Here is a 19,509-nt window from a genome sequence, read left to right as displayed (position 1 = left end):
TTTCAGACCCCGGGTGTGAGGATTTGGTAGTTGCCGCTGCGAGTTATGCTGTCAGTCTGTCCAGCTGGCTGGGGATCCATGGATCCAGTGGCTCTGGGGCTATAGATGAGTAACACCACTGAGCTGATCTGAAGAGAGGGCCACAGAAGAGACGGGAGGGCTTCAGAATCCAGCTGGCAGCTCTCCCCACCGCCTGTCCACTCTCCACAGTTGCCAAAGCTCTCTCTGCTCTTCTTCCATCTCTCCTTGTTTCTCATTTCTTCCCTGCGCTTTTCATTGTTTATTCATTCATTTACTCAGTAGATGTTTGCTGAATACCTACTATGTTCTAGACAAGAGAAATACAGATGTGAAAGCTACAGCCTCTGCCTTCAAGGCACATACAGAGCAAGGCACCAAAGGGCAAGAACCACAAAGTGTGCTCAGTCTTGTGGCCTGGCAGAGGGGAGAGACTGAGGAGGGGAAGCTGGGCTGAACCTGGGAGGAAGCACAGGAATTGGCTTCTCCTTGGTGGAGGGGGGGACCTAAGACACCTCTCCTGAGCCTCCTTCACCCTCACTCCCTCTGTCCAGGGGCACAGCCAGACCTTCCACTAAGGACCAGTTCCCTTAAGTATCTCTCCAAACTCATTGTTTCTCTCCTGAAAGCATCTCTTTCTTCCCAGCCTGCCCATTGTCTGAGCACCTTGTAACTGACATATTTGTTCCTTTGGGAAAGTCCGGAGGTCAAGGAGATCAGTAGCCACTTCTCACAAGCTGACCCACCCTGGACTCTATTCATGGCTTTGAGGAGGATGTGCTTTGCCACAAGTGCTCCAAAACAGAGGCCCTGGCTTTATCCCTCTGGTGCACCATTTCAGCTGGGGAAACAGGCATGCAATGACCAGCAAATAGTCCCAAGTTACATAAGTACAGTCCAGGCTATCTGTGCACGCTAAGGAAATCAAAGAGCTTTTTATAAAAGAGTCATGAGAAGTATCTAAACATAAATGACCACAATGCATTTTCACAGCACACTGCAGTTTGTGAGGTTCTTTAATATGACTCCTCACTGGTTTCTCAAGGCAACCCTGTAAGGTGGTTGTACAAGTAACCTTATTTGACAGTCAAGAAACAATGCCCTCAGAGGGCGAGTGACTTGCTTAATCTGGACTCAGCAGTGAGGTTCGGTCCACAGTCTACATCTCTACGGTCTAAATCTTAAGGTCCTTTCCTCTATATTTGCATGGCTTGGTGAAAAGAGAAGGAAAGCCAAGCAAGGAAAGAAGTAAGTATGAGGACAGCACCAAATGGGAATGATCATGGCTGTGAGAGGTCCCCAGGCAAGTCTCCCTCCAACCGAAGCCTACTTAGGTAGTGGGGCCTCTGCTTGGGCCAAGGACTCCTTGAGACTTAACATATGGTTGCATAGGATTTTGGAATGGAATGTTAGAAAGGCAGAGGTAGCAGGGGTAAATGCACAAAGTCCCAGGCTAATGTCTTCCTGTAGTATCTGCAGAACCAAACGAATGGGGAAAACATAAACAGGAACACGTAAAGGAGTAGAATTTATTCTAATTTCCCATCAATTTCTCAAAATGTTTTACTATAGAAAATTTCAAAGGTATATAAAAGCAGAAGAACAGTAATTAAGCATTAATTTTCTTAACTTTTTGTTTTGAGATGCATACGCAACCATAAGAAATAATACAGAGAGATCCAGTTTATCCTTCGTCCAGTTTCTCCCAGTGGTAACATCTTGCAAAACTATACAATGATATGATGATTAAGAAATTAATGCTGATACAGCCAATCAAACGTACTCAGATTTCACCAGTTTCAGGTACACTCATTTGTGTGTATGTTTGTGTGCATTTGGTTCTATGTCATTTATAGTGTGTATAAATTCTACATGAGTCAATTTATGTGACCACCAGAGTCAATACACAGGCCGGTTCTATCACAAGGATCCCTCTTCATCTTTTCATAGCCACAGCTACCTCCCTATCACATCCTCCTCCCTAACCCCTGGCAACCATAATCTATTATCTGTCTCTATAATTATATCATCTCGATAATTTTATATATGTTAATATGCTATACAAATATATGTTATGTAAATGTATTAGTATGTTGTCTAAATTAACATATTGATATCAGATAAGGTAGACTTCAGAAGAAAATTACTATACAAAAGGTACATTACATAATGATAAAAGGATCAATCCACCAGGAAGACATAAAAACTCTAAATGTATATGCACCAGGCAATAGAGCTTCATAATACATGAAGGAAAAATTTGATAGATAAGAAAGGAGAAATAGAAAATCTGCAATTATAGTTGGAGGCTTTACCACCCCACTCTCAGCAATTGATAGAACAGTTAGACAGAATATGAGCAAGGATAAAAAGAAATTATCAACATAGTCAATCTACAGTATCTAATTAGCATACATAGAACACCATCTGACAGCAGTAGAATACAGGGTTTTCTTCAAGCACCCATGAAACATTCAACAGGAAAATTATATCCTTAAAAAAACTCAACTTTTCAAAGAATTAAAATCATGAAAGATGCTTAACATCATTGGCCGTTAGCAAATTTAAACTACATGAGAGGGCTTCCCTGGTGGCGCAGTGGTTGAGAGTCCGCCTGCCGATGCAGGGAACGTGGGTTTGTGCCCCGGTCCGGGAGGATCCCACATGCCGTGAAGCGGCTGGGCCCATGAGCCATGGCCGCTGAGCCTGCGCGTCCGGAGCCTGTGCTCCGCAACGGGAGAGGCCACAACAGCGAGAGGCCCATGTACCGCAAAAAAAAAAACAACACATGAGATATTACATACCTAACAGAATGACTAAAATAGAAAATAGTGACAACACCAAGTACTGGTGATGATGCAGAGGAACTGAATTAAAATCAATCATACATCCACTCTAGAAAACAGGTTAGCAGTTTCTTACAAAGTTAAACATGCACTTATCATACAACCCAGAAATTATACTCCTGGACATTTATCCCCCAAAATGCAAAACTTATATTCACACGAACACCTATACACAAATGTTCATAGGAGTTCTGTTCGTAAGAGCCCCAAACTGGAACCATTCCAAATATTTTTCAATGGGTGAATGGTTAGATATATTGTGTATATCCCACTAGTATGCCATGGAAAGCTAGTCAGCAATAAAAAGGAACTAACTATTAATATAAGGAACAACTTGGATGGATCTCAAGGAAATTATGCTGAGTGAATAAATCCAATCCCCAAAGCTTACAGACTGTATGATTTCGTTTATAGAAAGTCCCATCCATTGTTAAGAAACAACACTGAAAAATACTGCTCTAAGTGTGCCAAGGATCCTGTCCAGCTTTTTATATGGACTACAGTCTTGAAACAGATGGCATCTACTGTTTCAGCACGAGGCTTCATGGCTCACCCTTCTGCCACCTTCTACTGTTATCTGGGGGATATTTTCCCTTAAGGTAGGAAGGGTTCTGGATCAAGGCTGATATATCGGGTTGGCCAAAAATTTCATTTGGATTTTTTGTAAGCTCTTATGGAAAAAACCTAAACGAGCTTTTTGGCCAACCCAATATCTCAAGCAATTATAAAACAAATTAGAGAGTCACAAAATGTTAGAGGGGAAATTTCAGCAGTTTACAACCCTGGATGAACAACAGAATCATCTGGCAGCTCTAAAGTAGATTGATGTCTGGGACTCACCCCCAGGGAGGATTCTACTTTATTTGGCTTGAGAAGGCACCCAGGTATCAGTACTTTTTTAAAGCTCCCTAAGTGACTCTAAAGTGCAGCCAGGTTTGAGAACCACTGACAAGTCTGAGATCCTTTTACAGATGAGGAAACTTTGAGCCCCCAGAAGTAAAATAAATAACCCAAGGTAGGTCACATAGTTGGATTCTTTTACAGTTGTCTCCCAAATCCTGGGACCTTTCCCCCTATTTTTATGGTTCTTTCACATTCTTATCATCTTCATCCTCCTCACAAACTTTTAAGGTATGAAGCACAATTTAATCGTTCCCATTGTAGGGATAACAAAACTGAAGCACGTGGAGACAAAATAATGTTCTTAGTTTAGACTTTGCAGATTGCGTCAGAGGAAAACCACAAAGGTGGCCTCTTAAGTTCTAACCCAAGAAGAACTCTTAAAAGGAAAGTTGGGCATTTGTTCACCAAGCCCACTTATTGAGAGACACATTATGTACCCAAGCACAGGAAGGGCTACCGAGCTCTCTGAGATCTCCCTCCCAGCCGATTTCTCTAGTGTCTGTTCCACATAGCTCATTAAAGTATCCCTTAATTTTCATAAATCTTAATCTGTTACTTCCAGCACCTATTGAATATCGATTTGCACCCAGTTTGTCTCTGCCTCTTACTAGGAATGAGAACAAACAGCCCCTGACCTTCTTGCTTCTGAAGTTGCTTATTTACCATGGCGTTTTAGTGCAAATTGGTCCATTTATTTCGTTTTAATGTGTTCCTTTCAAAGCCTAGTTACCACCAGAGATGTTAGCATCATTCACCATGGCATTCTGGGGTGTCTAAGTTTCATCAAATACGGTCTGTAATAGAGTGAGAGTAAAAGTGGGGATATGAAGGAAAGGAGTGGTCATGAGAAGAGCTGGAAACAGAAGCTAAACCAGCTCGAGACCTTGGTCTCTAGGGGCTATTGGCGTTAAGAAGGTTCCCGGGTAGAGCCTGGCAGAGGGCAGGTGAGTAAGTAGGCAGGCTGTCTCTAAGAGATTCTCAGAGAGGCAGCAGGAGAAGCCCAAATGTCCAAACAGGAGTGAAAAACAACTCTTCTTCACGCTTGTAGACTCTGCCATCTGTCTTGGTGTCATCACTGCTTGGAAAGTAAATGCCTTCATTTTTGTTTCTCAGCTACATCATTTGATAACAAGGATCTGTGAATTTTAACAGATCCATTTCAGAAAATATTTTTGTTTTATTTTCTGTGTTGTCATTGCTTTGCTTTTTTTTTTTTTTTCTTTTTCTTTTTAAGTTGAAACTGGTTCTTGTCTTTAAGCCGAGTGAAATGATGTTTAGAATCAAGAGAAGAAAACTTTAGGAAGACATGCCTCCCAAAAAGCAGCTTACAGTTATGGAAAGACTCAGATCTGAGCAAGAAGCCCTGGATTTAGATCTGGCACTTACTAGCCTGAGGGCCAATTCTCTTCACCTGAGTTGCTGGTATACACATAACTAGCCTAAATGGCTGTTTGTGACTTGTAAAGACGCATGCTTTAAATATCAACCTCAGAGTAAGATTTTGAAAAAGCAGCTCCAAGTCTGGTTAAGGTAAGAAGTGTGGGAACAATTCTAAACCAGCCTGGGCACAAAAGGTCGCCTTTTCCTCTAGATTTTCAGGGCAGTAAATCTCCTCTAACTCTGGACCTGACAACTGATTCATCTTTGAACCTTCATAAATATTTCTTTGTTCCTTCATTGGTTCATTCGTTCATTCATTCATTTGTTCTGCAGCCTCCATGCACATTCCATTTGCAGGTTGCCAGGTACGTTTTAGTGACTTTAATAACTCCTGCAGCTGGCCACTCTGCTAAATACAACATAGGTCAGAGCTCCAGCCTTGAGATGACAGTAGCTCAGGGCCACATTGACTTTCGTGGACCCTAGGCATCAGGCCTTCAGGGACTTCTCCCTCCGTTAAATATAATAATTATTTAAAATATAAATATATAAGTATAATTTATAATTATTGATATATTTCTATATATTCAAATACATATTAAATATATATTATACATATAATTATATTTTACAACTGTGTTGATATAAAAGACAAACACCATCCAGGCTTAATTATATTCATTTTTTCTTTCTATTTGAAAACAAATTAAAACATTTTTGTGGGCCCTTAAACATATAGTGAACCCCAGGCACTGTACCTACAACAATCACTAAAAGAACAGACCTAAAGTTGATCTCTGCTCCCAGATCCAAACAGTGCTCTCCCTGTGGCAGGCTTCTAGAACTGCTGCTTTGTTTGGCTAGAAACTCTGAACCTAGGGGTCATTTCAGCAGGAAAACCAGAGACCGATGTATTCTGGGTGAGTGGAGGAATGTCTAACCTAGGAAAATCACTTTGGGAGCAGGAAGCCCAGTAGAACACTCACAGAGTAAATGAATGAATCGGTGACTGCTTTAAATAGGAGGGTACATTTCACCCTTGCTTCAAGAAAGGGTAATCTGGAAATTAGAATCAAAGGCTGTGTTTACTTGAAAAAATGCCAATTGATAGCAGCCTAATCAAACAAGGGAAGAAAATACCAGGACATTTGCATCCAAAGAAAGGATGAATGAGCACCTAAGGCCAAATGTCAGACGCACAGCAATTGTGTCAGGTTAAAAACAATAATGAGCCAGTGCCACCATTTAATGGATCACCTGCAAAATGTAAGGCATTTAAATGTATTATCTCTGACTCTCACCAAGGTAGGTATTTAGCTCCTTTTTGAGGAACTGGAGGAAGAGCGATTAACGTGAACACTCAAGACCAGGGCCCCTGCGCTTTGGCTGCTACGTGGCTTTGGCTTACTTTCCAACCTTGCTGGGATGCGGTTTCCCAAATGTTAAGTGCAGCTGGTGCTATATATGAAGCACTAGGCAAATGCATAGGGTCTTAATGTTATTTTTAATTATATTTTAGGAAGAAAGTGTGGAGACTAATTTCGTTCTATTACTCAAAGCTTCATGGAACTTCCAGGCAAGTCATGGCAAGCAAGAGAATGGAATTTGGAACTGGGATCCTACCTTATCCGCTTACCAGTGGAGTGTCCCAAGGAAACACCTCTAGGGTGGCCAACTCCTTCCAGTTTGCCCAGGACTTTCCAGATTTTAACACTGAACATCCTGAGTCCCTGGAAACCCCTCAGTCTTGGGAAAACTGGGACAGGTGATCATCCTGTACACACTTTCCTAACCAGCTCCTGGTTCCCATTGAAACCAGAAGGCGACTTCTTAGGAGTCAGGTGATTAATCCTCATAACATCCTTCTAGGTGTGTGTAATTTTCTTCTCATTACAGTTGAGGAAAGTGAGCCCAGAGAGGATCAGACAACTGCCCAAGGTGGTCTAGCCATGAAGTGATATCTGAAGCCATATGTCAGTCTCAGGTGCGTGATCTTCCCTTTACATCGGACTTCAGGAAACACCTCCTGGCCTGAGGAGCCTCTGTAGTAAAATAGCATCTGTTGTGCCAGACCCCAGTTTGGGCCTGGAGCTGTGAATTTCCCCTCTGAGGACCCCAGCTGCCACTGTGGTAGCGACAGGATAAGGTTAATTTGGTGCAGACAGGACATGGTTAATGGGGAAGGGTTTCCAGTTGCAGGATGAGACCATCATGGTCTTTCATTTTGGGGGAGGAGGGTGGGAAGCTTGCCTGGAAGTGGGTGGAAGCAGAAGATTCTTTGGGAGCCTGCCTGCCCTGCTTTATTATTAGGTTAATTGAAACCCTAAAAGCAAGCTCAGGTTTGCATTAAAGCCCTGCCTAGCAGATGGCGACAAGTTCCGAGCATCATAAAAAAAGGATTGAAAGTTATAAAACGTCTTGAGCTCATCTGTGCCAGAGTGCTGAAGGAAAGACATAGTGGGAGGCAGCGGCCTGCACCCCTCTTCACCCTGCAAATCAGCTTCTGGGGCTGCATAACCCCAGTCCTGTACCCCTAGGTCCCCTCCCAGCACCATACAACTTCTCCAACCGGAGTGAGTTATTGTCACCAGGGTTTCAAGCCCTAGAACTGTTCATAGCATCATTCTCTTTGCTCTCTCTTAAAGCATATTTTCACATCAACTTTCTGTGGGAAAATGAGGTCTCCCTGTAGCCTGTCTCTGTTTTATTCATTCCACCCTTCTCTTTTCAACTGGTTCTATCCTCGCCCCCAGAACTGTGCACACCTTGTCTCTCTCCTCTGGCTACATTTCCGGGAGGTCTCAGGCTCCAAATGTACCTCTTCCTTCTTCCCAGTCCATGGAACCGGCCACTTCTCATTGTTCACAGTGTAGTTGACCCACAGGAATGGGACCTGATGAACTGATTCACACTCACTGTTCATGGTGAATACCTCTCCTCAATACCCTTATCACATCCAGCAGATAATCTTGCCTTCCACTTAACTGGGAAAACAGAATCCTTTATACACCAAACTCTGAGGACAACAGTGATCTCAGGGGAAAGGACACCCAACTTGTCACCTTCTGGACTTTGCCCCATCAGTTATTTCCTTTCTCCTGCATTTTGATTTTTCCGTTTCTCCTCTGGTTCTTTCCCTGCCTCCACACACACCCGAGGAATCCTCCCTTCCATCCTGCATCCCCCCCGCCCAACCCCTTTCTATCTTCAGTACAGTCTCAAGCCTCTCTGTGGAGTCATAGTTTCCTGCTGCCTCTGCTTGTTCCTTGTCATCACCACTTCATTGCAATGCCATCCACTTTACCCACTCTCAGGTCTCAGGGGCTGTTTGGACGTCTCCTCTTTGCTTGCTGCTGCAACACCTTCTCTGTAAGTCTGAATGTCACCTTTTCCCTTATGCAATTCCAAGTGTACCAATGGAGTATTTCAGACTGGCAACCTCCTGGGACTTGGTGTGTCTCCCTATAGCCCAGAAGTGCTGTAATGGTTACGAAAGTGTGTGTTGACCTTATAAGACTTTGTGTTGTTTGGAGGCAAGGGGCCGTATCCTGGTCATCCAGTATTCAGTTTTGGCAGGATAATCATTCTGAAAGTGTGTTGTTACTTCACGGATAGAAGAAGAGAATGACATTTCCATGAGGATGCATCCATTAAGAGTCTGAACAAAACCTTTGTGCCAGGTCTTTGCCCTCATATTATGGTAAGGTCACCTCCAGTAAGCTGTCATCTAGAATGTCTGAATGGGTCAGCCCTTTAGACTCTCACTGGAGGCCCACATGTACATTGTTTTATCTAAGATGTGAAAGGAAGAAAAGACAGAAATAGACATTCACTGGTCTCATACTATGTCCAAGTCACCATACTAGTCAGACTACCTGCATTAACTCAAGTCATAGCTGAAGGGTAAAGTTTTAAAACACAGCATTTTAGAGAAGAAGAAATTAAGGCCAAGAAAGCTTAAACAATTTGCCCATTGGGGATAGAGATAAAAGAAGATTGACTATGTGTGAAGAATTGTTGAAACAGGGCGAATGTGGCTTTCTTATACTATTCTCTATTTTTTAATATCTTTGAAGATTTTCCATAATAAAATGAGAGATAAAAATGTTGCCCAATGTCACTCAGCTAGTGTATTAGTTATCTACTGCTGCATAACAAATTACCCCAAACCTCAGCAGCTTAAAACAGCACTTGTTTATTACCTCAGTTTCTGGGGCTCAGGATCTGGGCACAGATGAGCTGAGTGTCCTTGGTTCAGGGTTTTCCATGAGGTTACAGTGCTGCCCAGAGCTGTAGTCATCTCAGGGCTCAGCTGAAGTGGTAGGGATCCATCTTGAAGCTCATGCACATCAGGGTCTCTTACTGTGGGTGGGAATATCAGGTCTCTGACACATGGGCTTCTCCAATGTGCTACTCACAGCACGGCAGCTGCTTCCTCTAAAGTGAAGGGAAGTGAGTGCCCAAGATGGAAGTCACAGCCTTTCCCTCACCTAATCTTCGAAGTGGTATCCCATCATTTCTACTGTATTCTATTCATTAAAATAAATCAGTTAAGTCTAGTCCACTCTCCAGGGCAAGCGGGGCAGTGGGGGGGGGGGTTACACAACGGCACGAATACGAGGGGGTGGGGATCAGGGGGCCCAATTCGAGGCTGCTCACCACAACTAATAAGGAGCCTCGCTAGGCTCTAAACCTCTTTCTGTTTGACACCAAATCTTGTGTTTTCCTGCTGCTTCCAGCAACCTCATAGAATCACCACTGACAGGTAACACCTTAGCTCCAGTAGCTAACCAAACTGACCAACTGAAAGGAAGGTCTACAAGGTGAGTGTGACTCAGAATGACTAACATTTGGTGCTGGCTGGGGACAGGGCCCCAGAACTGCGTGGTTCCAGAGGGGTGCTGGGGAAATAAAGACTACTAGATGAGAAGTAGGAAGATCTCTTCTGAGAAGTGGTGCAGTGGGAGCCCCGAGAGACACAGCAGGGGGAAGAGAAGCAGCATATGAACAATTGGAGCTTTCAGCAGGACCATAGGTTGAGGGCAGAAAACTGCGTTATCTTTTTACCATCAGCCCTTACCAGAGGGTCTAGTATATGGAAGATGGTCCTCAAATATTTGTGGAGGGAATGCATACAATGAGGATGGGCTGGAGAGGTGGATGAGGCACTGAAAGGAGGTTGAGTCCATTAAGAGGAACCCAGAGTCAGATCTGTACGGAGGGTGTGGCTTGTGAAATGGGGGGGCGACCCATGGGAGGTGGTAGGAGACGTCCCCAGGAAGAGTCTCTGTGGGTGTGGATGTTGGTGAGGGAGAGCAACCTTCCCAGGATCCCTGATCACTCACTCAGGGTTTCTGGTGGTGAGCAGACCTTCCAGGTGTCTCCATGGCTAGCTCTCAGCAGAACAGGGATTGACCCTGGGAAACAGCCAGAGACCTGCTGACATGACCAGCAGAGGGCTTTCTACAGAGATTACAAAGTATGTTTTTCTGAGGTCCAGGATCTGTAGAGGTGCCTCAGAGCCTATCCAGGAAAGTGATGGGGAGGTTGAAAGACATGTCTCTGGGCCCCCTATTTCTCCTTCCACAGGGGTGTAGTGCATTGCGTGAGAACATGGGTGCCTGGGTTCAAATCTCACCTCCACTGCTAATCAGCTGTGTTACTTTGGTCAAGTGATTTAATTGTTCTGTGCCTCAGTTCCTGGTGTATATAAGAGGGATGATAATGATATGTATCGCTTAGGCTTTTGTGTGTGTGAAATAATTGATTCATGTAAAACATTTAGAATTATTCCTGGCACATAGTAAGCGCTCAACAAATGTTAACTGTAACAATAATGACATTATTATTTTATTATCATTATTTTCCAGGTGATCCACTGTCTCAGGGTGTGTTTTACCTGGGTCCTGGTGTGGCAGGTACCCCATGCCTTCTCAGAGAAGCTTCCAGAAACCCTCTCCACAAAGCAGTCCCAGAGGAGTGGGACCTTCTGCTTTCATCTCAGAGAGAGGAGAGGCAGGCACAATTCCAATCCCAGGAGGCATTAGGGAGAGGGAGGAGGATGGATTTCTTCTTGCTTTTGTTGTTTTAATCTCTGAATGCATTTCTCCAAGGGCTGGGGGAGGCTGTGGAGCAGCGCAGGGAATGCTGAGCACCCAGGAGCCTGTGCGGCTCTGATTAGATGGCTTAGGCCCAGCAGCGGCAGCTGTTAATCCTGACTATTAATTAGAAGATATGGGAGAGAATACCAGCCTGTGAGCTCAGTTAAGCCTGGGCAGCAGAGCTCTGCCTTCTCTGGCAGCGGCAGTGTAATCCCCTTTGAGACAGGAGCCAGCGTTCGCCCCAGGAGAAGCACCAGGAGGCCTGGCACCAGCTGACACCTGACATCCTCGTCCCAGGTGTCTTTGCTCCCCAAAGTAGCCATCCCTTCCACTGGGACAGCGCTTTACAGTTTCCCAAGCACATTCAAACACACTGCTGAGGTCTGAGTTTTATTCTATTTGGGGACTAATATGGGAGCCTGGGAGAGCCTGGGGGATTGTAACAATGAGTGTAGGGCCAGGGTTCCTCCCAGGCTTTGACATCCAATTCAGGATGACCTCCTTGTGTGCCATGACGATCTGTACCACCATCTGATCTCACGGGTCATGGTATTGGACCTGATACCATGGACCCTACTGGCAGGAGCTGAGTTGGCCATGCCTAGAGGAAAACTTTGCCTCTCCCAGTTCCTAGAGGTTCCTGTCCAGACTCCACAGCTTGGTTGTCAAGATTCTCCAACCTCATCTCCTGCTGACAGCAATCCCTCCCTGGGATCCATCACTTACCAGTTTGTAAGGATAACTCCAATTCCTATCTCATTCTTGCTTCACCACTGCCCTGAGAGCAAGTCAGACAGAGAGCAAATCTCTCATTTTGAAAATGGAAAAACTCACAGAGGTGAGATCTGTTTAGGGATTAAAGTGAACAGGGGGGCTCCAGGACCATGTCCGCTCATTTTTCATCCAAATATACTCCTCTCCGCCTCCATTCTTTTCTTTAAGTTGCTCTTTGGTCTGTACTGTCTTCCCTGCTCACCTCCACCTAGAGGTGTCCTCAGTTCATTCAGGACCCAGTGTAAGTCTTTCCCCAAGTCTTCCCCAGCCGTGGTGGTGTCCATCTACCTCCTCTTCCCTGAACTGCCTTGCACATCATTGATACCAGTGGGTGCATCCTGCACCAGGAGAGAATCACCATGAGACCAGCTCCTGGTAGAGGCAGTTGACAAAGGACAGAAAGGAACTCTGAGGCTCTAGCCCTGGTTCTAGTCTCTAACCAGCTATGTAACTTTCAAAAGTCCTCTCCTTTTCTCTGGTCTTTTATTTTTTCATCTATGAAATGAGGGTATGCAACTGTGGTGGGGATGAGTGTCAGGGATGTAAGGGAGAAAGATATGGGAAGAGCTATGCAGAACTGCTGATTTCTAGGATCTCACCATTTGCAGGGTGAGTCGGAACAGCTGGTAGGAGCTGAGATGCATGGAGCTGAGGAACTGTTTTCTTCCTTCTCCCTTTCCCATTTACCAGGAAGGGCTTCAAGGAGTTGATGAGGGAGAATTTAGCTGTCAGGAATGAAGATCAGAATGTGAACATTACATCAGAACGTCCCAGGCTGGAACTCTGGCTCTGCCACTTGTTAGCTGAGATTGTGATGATGATCATCTTGACACATTTTGGAATGTTCATCATATATTAGATTTTACATTAAGGCTTCACATGCATAATCTCAACTAAACTTCATCAGAAACATAAACTATTTTTAACTCTGTTTTACAAATAAGGTAACAAAGGCTTATAGAAATTAGGTAATTTACCATTCAGCTGGCAAGTGGCACATAGGGTTTTTAATCCATACTTTGTAATTACCAACTCATACACTCACTGCAAAATTACACAGTCTAAGACCTAGTTTACTCACTGAAAAACAGAAGTAAAACTATTAACATGTTCATTATTGCTGCTTGACCTGAGTGATAACACTTATGTGGCAGTGGCCTGCCTACCACGTACTTGGTCCAGTGGGGCTCAGTCAGTGGGAATGTCCTTCCTTGCTCTCTAAAGTATGTATGGCTTCACTAGGGAGGTGGTGCAGTTGCCATAAGACACTTGGCACTTCTGGCCACTTTGGGCTCAACCTCTATCAACCCTCTGCTATCCCATAATATACATGGCTCTAATGAAATAGGAAAACATTTACAGATGATCTAACATATGTACCTCCTTTAACAGATGAGAAAACTGAGGTGTAGAAAAGTCTTAAATGAATTAGCTCTTTATAGACAAAGCAAGAATCTGTAGCCATGTCTCTTGCTCTCCAGTCCCAGGTTCTTCTGATAACATCACATTAGTTATATTATACAACAGATTTGACATATTTCTTCTATTGATTTAAGTTAAACTTTTAATTAATTGTAGAGTCACATGCAATAGCAAAAGAAATTTTTTTTAAATAAAAAGAGGCATCCCTTTATACTGTCTACCCAGTTTCCTCAAATAGTAATATCATACATAGCTATGGTATAATATCACAACCAGGATATTAACATGGATACAGTAAAGGTACAGAACATTTACATCACATAAGGATCCCTCATGTTGCCTTTTTATAACACAGTCACTTCCTTCCAGTGACCCTCTCTTAACCCCTGGCAACCACTGATCTATTCTCCATATCTATAATTTTTTTCAAGAACATTCTATAAATGGAATAATCCAATATGTAACCTTTGGAAGTTGACTTGTTTTTTCAATCCACATAATTCTTTGGAGATTGATCCAGGTTGTTGTGTGTATTGAGAGTTGGTTTCTTCTTACCGCTGAGTGGTATCCATGATAATGTTGAAAGAACCTGGGCTGTTCCCAGTTTTTCACTCTTATGAATAAAACTGCTATAAACATTCATGTACAGATTTTTGTGTCCACATAAGTTTTAACTTCTCTAGGATACATATCCAGGACTATGGTAGTTGCATGTTTGGTTTTATTTTAAGAAACTGCCAAACTGTTTTCCAGAGTGACTCTTCCACTCATTTTACTTTCTCATCAGCAATGTATGAGTGATCCAGTTTCTCTGCATAATCGTCGACATTTGGTTTGTCATTATTTTTCATTTTAACGATTCTGACATGTGTATAGTAATATCTCATCATTGTTTTTAAATTGCATTTCCTAATGACCAACAATGTTGAATATCTTTATATGTGCTTATTTGCCACCTGCAAATTGTCTTCAGTGAAATGTCTCTGCATGTGTTTTGCCCATTTTCTAATTAGGTTGTTTTTTTTACCACTGAGTTTTGATAATTCTTTATATAATCTAGGTACTAGTCCTCATTGTTGGATATGAAGTTTGCAAATATTTTTGACTACTTTATAGCTTATCTTTCCATTCTCCTAACAGGGTATGATGAAGAAGAAAAGTTTCTCAGCTTGATGAGGTATAATTTTTTAATTTTCCCTTTCATGTGTTGTGCATTTGGTGTCAAGCCTAAGAACTTTTGCCTAGCCTTAGATACCAAAATTTTTGTATTTTTTCTAAAAGTTTTATAATTTTAGTTTTACCTTTAAGTCTGTGATCTATTTTGAGTTAATTTTTCTCTAATTTTTTTGTGGTAAAATATACATAATATAAAATTTATTGGGGGGGACCTTGAAGATGGCGGAAGAGTAAGACGCGGAGATCGCCTTCCTCCCCACGGATACACCAGAAATACATCCACACGTGGAACAACTCCTATAGAACTCCTACTGAAGGCTGGCAGAAGACCTCAGACCTCCCAAAAGGCAAGAAACTCCCCACGTAACTGGGTAGGGCAAAAGAAAAAAACAGAGACAAAAGAATAAGGATGGCACCTGCACCAGTGGGAGGGAGCTGTGAAGGAGGAAAAGTTTCCACACACTAGGAAGCCCCTCCGCGGGCGGAGACTGCGGGAGGCAGAGGGGGGAGTTTCGGGACCGCGGAGTAGTGCACAGCGACGGGTGCGGAGGGCAAAGCGGGGAGATTCCTGCACAGAAGATCGGTGCCGACCAGCACTCACCAACCCGAGAGGCTTGCTGCTCACCCACCGGGGCGGGCGGGGCTGCGAGCTGAGGCTAGGGTTTTGGTTTTGGACGGAGCTCAGGGAGAGGACTGGGGTTGGCGGCTTGAACATAGCCTGAAGGGGTTAGTGCACCACGACTAGCCGGGAGGGAGTTCGGGGAAAAGCCTGCACCGGCCGAAGAGGCAAGAGACTTTTTCTTCCCTCTTTGTCTCCTGGTGCGCGAGGAGAGGGGTCTAAGAGCGCTGCTTAAAGGAACTCCAGAGACGGGCGCGAGCCGCGGCTAAAAGCGCGAACCCCAGAGACGGGCGCGAGCCGCGGCTGAGGGCGCGAGCCCCCGAGACGGGCGCGAGCCGCGGCTGAAAGCACAAACCCGAGACGGGCGCGAGCCGCGGCTGAGGGCGCAAGCCCCCGAGACGGGCGCAAGCCGCGGCTGAAAGCGCAAACCCCAGAGACGGGCGCGAGCCGCGGCTAAAACCGCGGACCCCAGAGACGGGCGGGAGACGCTAAGGCTGCTGCTGCCGCCACCAAGGGGCCTGTGTGCGAGCACAGGTCACTCTCCACACCCCTCTTCCGCGGAGCCTGTGCAGCCCGCCACTGCCAGGTTCCCGGGATCCAGGGACAACTTCCCCGGGACAGCGCACGGCGGGCCTCAGGCTGGTGCAACGTCACGCCGGCCTCTGCCGCAACGTCACGCTGCCTCTGCCGCCGCAGGCCGGCCCCGCACGCAGTGCCCCTCCTTCCCCCATCCCCCAACCCCCGGCCTGAGTGAGCCGGAGGCCCCGAATCAGCGGCTCCTTTAACCCCGTCCTGTCTGAGCGAAAAAACAGACGCCCTCCAGCGACCTACACGCAGAGGCAGGGCCAAATCCAAAGCTGAGCTCCTGTGAGCTGTGAAAACAAAGAAGAGAAAGGGAAATCTCTCCCAGCAGCCACAGAAGCAGCGGATTAAAGCTCCACAATCAACTTGATATACCCTGCATCTGTGGAATACCTGAATAGACAAGGAATGATCCCAAATTGAAGAGGTGGAATTTAGGAGCGAAATCTATGATTTTTTTCCCTTTTCCTCTTTTTGTGAAGGTGTACGTGTATGCTCCTGTGTGACATCTAGTCTGTATACTCTAGCTTCCACCATTTGTCCTAGGGCTCTATCCGTCCATGACTTTTTTTTAAAAATTCTTTTTCTTAATAATTAAGTTTAATTGTAATAACTTTATTATACTTTACCTTCGTTCTTTCTTTCTTTCCTTCCTTCCCTCCCTCCTTTAGACAACGAATCACCCCAAATTGAGGAGGTGGTCTCAGGGAGCAGGATTTATGATTTTTCCCCCTTTACCTCTTTTTGTGAAGGTGTATGTGTATGCTTCTGTGTAAGATTTTCTCTGTATAGCTTTGCTTCCAACATTTGTCCTAAGGTTCTATCCATCCCTTTTTTTTTTTTTTTCTAAATATTTTTTAATTCAATAACTATATTATACTTTATTTTATTTTTACTGTATCATCTTTCTTTCTGTCTTTTTTCCTTCTTTCCCTCCTTCCTTCCTTCCTCCCTCCCTCCCTCCCTCCCTCCTTTCTTTCCTTCTTTGCTTCTTTCTTCCTTCCTTCCTTTCCTCCTTTCCTTCTTTCTTTACTCATACTTCTACTAATTCTCCCTACTTTTTCTCCCTTTTATTCTGAGCTGTGTGGATGAAAGGCTCTTGGTGCTCCAGCCAGGAGTCAGGGCTCTGCCTCTGAGGTAGGAGAGCCAACTTCAGGACACTGGTCAACAAGAGACCTCCCAGCTCCACATAATATTAAACGGTGGAAATATCCCAGAGACCTCCATCTTAACACCAGCACCCAGCTTCACTCAACGACCAGCAAGCCACAGTGCTGGACAACCTATGCCAAACAACTAGCAAAACAGGAACACAACCCCACCCATTAGCAGAGAGGCTGCCTAAAATCATAATAAGGCCACAGACACCCCAAAACACACCACCAGACGTGAACCTGCCCACTAGAGAGACAAGATCCAGCCTCATCCAGCACAACACAGGCACTAGTCCCCTCCACCAGGAAGCCTACACAACCCACTGAAACAACCTTAGCCACTGGAGACAGACATCAAAAACAACGGGAACTACGAAAGTGCAGCCTGCAAAAAGGAGACCCCAAACACAGTAAGATAAGCAAAATGAGAAGACAGAAAAACACACAGCAGATGAAGGAGCAAGATAAAAACCCACCAGACCTAACAAATGAAGAGGAAATAGGCAATCTACCTGAAAAAGAATTCAGAATAATGATAGTAAGGATGATCCGAAATCTTGGAAGTAGAATGGACAAAATGCAAGAAACAGTTAACAAGGACCTACAAGAACTAAAGAAGAAACAAGCAACGATGAACAATGCAATAAATGAAATTAAAATCACTCTAGATAGGATCAATAGCAGAATAACTGAGGCAGAAGAACGGATAAGTGACCTGGAAGATAAAGTAGTGGAAATAACTACTGCAGAGCAGAATAAAGAAAAAAGAATGAAAAGAACTGAGGACAGTCTCAGAGACCTCTGGGACAACATGAAACGCACCAACATTCGAATTATAGGGGTTCCAGAAGAAGAAGAAAGAAAGAAAGGGACTGAGAAAATATTTGAAGAGATCATAGTTGAAAACTTCCCTAATATGGGAAAGGAAATAGTTAATCAAGTCCAGGAAGCACAGAGGGTCCCATACAGGATAAATACAAGGAGAAACACGCCAAGACACATATTAATCAAACTGTCAAAAATTAAATACAAAGAAAGCATATTAAAAGCAGCAAGGGAAAAACAACAAATAACACACAAGGGAATCCCCATAAGGTTAACAGCTGATCTCTCAGCAGAAACCCTACAAGCCAGAAGGGAGTGGCAGGACATACTGAAAGTGATGAAGGAGAATAGCCTGAAACCAAGACTACTCTACCCAGCAAGGATCTCATTCACATTTGATGGAGAAATTAAAACCTTTACAGACAAGCAAAAGCTGAGAGAGTTCAGCACCACCAAACCAGCTTTACAACAAATGCTAAAGGAACTTCTCTAGACACGAAACACAAGAGAAGGAAATGACCTATAGTAGCGAACCCAAAACAATATATAAAATGGAAATAGGAACATACATATCGATAATTACCTTAAATGTAAATGGACTAAATGCTCCCACCAAAAGACACAGATTGGCTGAATGGATACAAAAACAAGACCCTTATATATGCTGTCTACAAGAGACCCACTTCAGAACTAGAGACACATACAGACTGAAAGTAAGGGGATGGAAAAAGATATTCCATGCAAATGGAAACCAAAAGAAAGCTGGAGTAGCAATTCTCATATCAGACAAAATAGACTTTAAAATAAGGACTATTAAAAGGGACAAAGAAGGACACTACATAATGATCAAGGGATCGATCCAAGAAGAAGATATAACAATTGTAAATATTTATGCACCCAACATAGGAGCACCTCAATACATAAGGCAAATACTAACAACCATAAAAGGGGAGATCAACAGTAACACATTCATAGTAGGGGACTTTAACACCCCACTTTCACCCATGGACAGATCATCCAAAATGAAAATAAATAAGGAAACACAAGCTTTAAATGATACATTAAACAAGATGGACTTAATTGATATTTATAGGACACTCCATCCAAAAACAACAGAATACACATTTTTCTCAAGTGCTCATGGAACATTCTCCAGGATAGATCATATCTTGGGTCACAAATCAAGCCTTGGTAAATTTAAGAAAACTGAAATTGTATCAAGTATCTTTTCCGACCACAACGCCATGAGACTAGATATCAATTACAGGAAAAGATCTGTAAAAAATACAAACACATGGAGGCTAAACAATACACTACTTAATAACGAAGTGATCACTGAAGAAATCAAAGAGGAAATAAAAAAATACCTAGAAACAAATGACAATGGAGACACAACGACCCAAAACCTATGGGATGCAGCAAAAGCAGTTCTAAGGGGGAAGTTTATAGCAATACAAGCCCACCTTAAGAAGCAGGAAACATCTCGAATAAACAACCTAACCTTGCACCTCAAGCAATTAGAGAAAGAAGAACAAAAAAACCCCAAAGCTAGCAGAAGGAAAGAAATCATAAAAATCAGATCAGAAATAAATGAAAAAGAAATGAAGGAAACAATAGCAAAGATCAATAAAACTAAAAGCTGGTTCTTTGAGAAGATAAACAAAATAGATAAACCACTAGCCAGACTCATCAAGAAAAAAAGGGAGAAG

This window comes from Phocoena sinus, chromosome 6 (assembly GCF_008692025.1).
Source record: "Phocoena sinus isolate mPhoSin1 chromosome 6, mPhoSin1.pri, whole genome shotgun sequence".
Lineage (NCBI taxonomy): Eukaryota > Metazoa > Chordata > Mammalia > Artiodactyla > Phocoenidae > Phocoena > Phocoena sinus.
Note: the sequence above shows the minus strand (reverse complement) of the source record.